Consider the following 3482-nt stretch of genomic DNA (forward strand, 5'->3'; position numbering starts at 1 on the left):
GCTGAAACAGAGGGCGAGACACAGAGGGGCTGATACAGAGGGCGAGAAACAGAGGGTCTGAAACAGGAGGGCTGAAACAGAGGGGCTGTAACAGAGGGCGAGAAAAAGAGGGGCTGAATCAGAGGGGCTGAATCAGAGGGGCTGAAACAGAGGGGCTGAACCAGAGGGCGAGAAACAGAAGGGCTGAAACAGAGGGCGAGAAACAGAGGGCGAGAAACAGAGGTGCTGAAACAGAGGGGCCGAAACAGAGAGGCTGATACAGAGGGCGTGAAACAGAGGGGCTGAAACAGAGGGCGAGAAACAGAGGGGCTGAAACAGAGGGGCTGAAACAGAGGGGCTGAAACAGAGGGACTGAAACAGAGGGCGAGAAACAGAGAGGCTGAAACAGAGGGCGAGAAACAGAGGGGCTGAAACAGAGGGCGAGAAACAGAGGGCGAGAAACAGAGGGACTGAAACAGAGGGACTGAAACAGAGGGGCTGAAACAGAGGGCGAGAAACAGATAGGCTGAAACAGAGGGACTGAAACAGAGGGCGAGAAACAGAGAGGCTGAAACAGAGGGCGAGAAACAGAGGGGCTGAAACAGAGGGCGAGAAACAAAGGGGCTGAAACAGAGGGGCTGAAACAGAGGGGCTGAATCAGAGGGGCTGATTCAGAGGGGCTGAATCAGAGGGGCTGAAACAGAGGGCGAGAAACAGAGGGGCTGAAACAGAGGGCGAGAAACAGAGGGGCTGAAACAGAGGGGCTGAAACAGAGGGGCTGAAACAGAGGGCGAGAAACAGAGGGGCTGAAACAGAGGCGATGAATCAGAGGGGCTGAAACAGAGGGCGAGAAACAGAGGGGTTGAAACAGAGGGCGAGAAACAAAGGGGCTGAAACAGAGGGTCTGAAACAGAGGGGCTGAATCAGAGGGGCTGATTCAGAGGGGCTGAATCAGAGGGGCTGAAACAGAGGGCGAGAAACAGAGGGGCTGAAACAGAGGGCGAGAAACAGAGGGGCTGAAACAGAGGGGCTGAAACAGAGGGGCTGAAACATAGGGCGAGAAACAGAGGGGCTGAAACAGAGGGGCTGAAGCAGAGGGCGAGAAACAGAGGGGCTGTTTCAGAGGGGCTGAATCAGAGGGGCTGAAACAGAGGGCGAGAAACAGAGGGGCTGATACAGAGGGGCTGAAGCAGAGGGGCTAAATCAGAGGGGCGGAAACAGAGGGCGAGAAACAGAGGGGCTGAAACAGAGGGCGAGAAACAGAGTGGCTGAAACAGAGGGGCTGAAACAGAGGGGCTGAAACAGAGGGCGAGAAACAGAGGGGCTGAAACAGAGGGCGAGACACAGAGGGGCTGATACAGAGGGCGAGAAACAGAGGGGCTGAAACAGAGGGGCTGAAACAGAGGGGCTGTAACAGAGGGCGAGAAACAGAGGGGCTGAATCAGAGGGGCTGAATCAGAGGGGCTGAAACAGAGGGGCTGAACCAGAGGGTGAGAAACAGAAGGGCTGAAACAGAGGGCGAGAAACAGAGGTGCTGAAACAGAGGGGCTGAAACAGAGAGGCTGATACAGAGGGCGTGAAACAGAGGGGCTGAAACAGAGGGCGAGAAACAGAAGGGCTGAAACATAGGGGCTGAAACAGAGGGGCTGAAACAGAGGGACTGAAACAGAGGGCTAGAAACAGAGAGGCTGAAACAGAGGGCGAGAAAGAAAGGGGCTGAAACAGAGGGCGAGAAACAGAGGGGCTGAAACAGAGGGGCTGAAACAGAGGGCGAAAAACTGAGCGGCTGAAACAGAGGGGCTGAAACAGAGGGCGAGAAACAGAGTGCGCGAAACAGAGGGACTGAAACAGAGGGACTGAAACAGAGAGGCTGAAACAGAGGGCGAGAAACAGATAGGCTGAAACAGAGGGACTGAAACAGAGGGCGAGAAACAGAGAGGCTGAAACAGAGGGCGAGAAACAGAGGGGCTGAAACAGAGGGCGAGAAACAGAGGGGCTGAAACAGAGGGCGAGAAACAGAGGGGCTGAAGCAGAGGGGCTGAAACAGAGGGCGAGAAACTGAGCGGCTGAAACAGAGGGCGAGAAACAGAGGGGCTGAAACAGAGGGCGAGAAACAGAGGGCGAGAAACAGAGTGACTGAAACAGAGGGACTGAAACAGAGGGTTTGAAACAGAGGGCGAGAAACAGAGGGGCTGAAACAGAGGGCGAGAAACAGGGGGATTTGAAACAGAGGGGCTGAATGAGAGGGGCTGAATCAGAGGGGCTGAATCAGAGGGGCTGAAACAGAGGGGCTGAAACAGAGGGGCTGAAACAGATGGGCTGAAACAGAGGGCGAGAAACAGAGCGGCTGAATCAGTGGGGCTAAATCAGAGGTGCTGAATCAGAGGGTCTGAAACAGAGGGGCTGAATCAGAGGGGCTAAATCAGAGGGGCTGAAACAGAGGGCGAGAAACAGAGGGGCTGAAACAGAGGGCGAGAAACAGAGTGGCTGAAACAGAGGGGCTGAAACAGAGGGGCTGAAACAGAGAGCGAGAAACAGAGGGGCTGGAACAGAGGGGCTGATACAGAGGGGCTGAAGCAGAGGGGCTAAATCAGAGGGGCGGAAACAGAGGGCGAGAAACAGAGGGGCTGAAACAGAGGGCGAGAAACAGAGTGGCTGAAACAGAGGGGCTGAAACAGAGGGGCTGAAACAGAGAGCGAGAAACAGAGGGGCTGAAACAGAGGGCGAGACACAGAGGGGCTGATACAGAGGGCGAGAAACAGAGGGGCTGAAACAGAGGGTCTGAAACAGGAGGGCTGAAACAGAGGGGCTGTAACAGAGGGCGAGAAACAGAGGGGCTGAATCAGAGGGGCTGAATCAGAGGGGCTGAAACAGAGGGGCTGAACCAGAGGGCGAGAAACAGAAGGGCTGAAACAGAGGGCGAGAAACAGAGGGCGAGAAACAGAGGTGCTGAAACAGAGGGCGAGACACAGTGGGGCTGAAACAGAGGTCGAGAAACAGAGGGGCTGAAACAGAGGGGCTGATTCAGAGGGGCTGAAACAGAGGGGCTGAATCAAAGGGGCTGAATCAGAGGGGCTGAATCAGAGGGGCTGAAACAGAGGGCGAGAAACAGAGGGGCTGAAACAGAGGGCGAGAAACAGAGGGGCTGAAACAGAGGGGCTGAAACAGTGGGGCTAAAACAGAGGTGCTGAAACAGAGGGCGAGAAACAGAGGGGCTGAAACAGAGGGGCTAAATCAGAGGGGCAGAAACAGAGGGCGAGAAACAGAGGGGCTGAAACAGAGGGGCTGAAACAGAGGGGGTGAAACAGAGGGGCTGAAGCAGAGGGGCTGAAACAGAGGGGCTGAATCAGAGGGGCTGAAACAGAAGGCGAGAAACAGAGGGGCTGAAACAGAGGTCGAGAAACAGAGGGGCTGAAACAGAGGGCCTGAAACAGAGGGCGAGAAACAGAGCGGCTGAAACAGAGGGCGACAAATAGAGGTGCTGAAACAGAGGGGCTCAAACA

Source organism: Chiloscyllium punctatum, chromosome 4 (genome assembly GCF_047496795.1).
Source record: "Chiloscyllium punctatum isolate Juve2018m chromosome 4, sChiPun1.3, whole genome shotgun sequence".
NCBI lineage: Eukaryota > Metazoa > Chordata > Chondrichthyes > Orectolobiformes > Hemiscylliidae > Chiloscyllium > Chiloscyllium punctatum.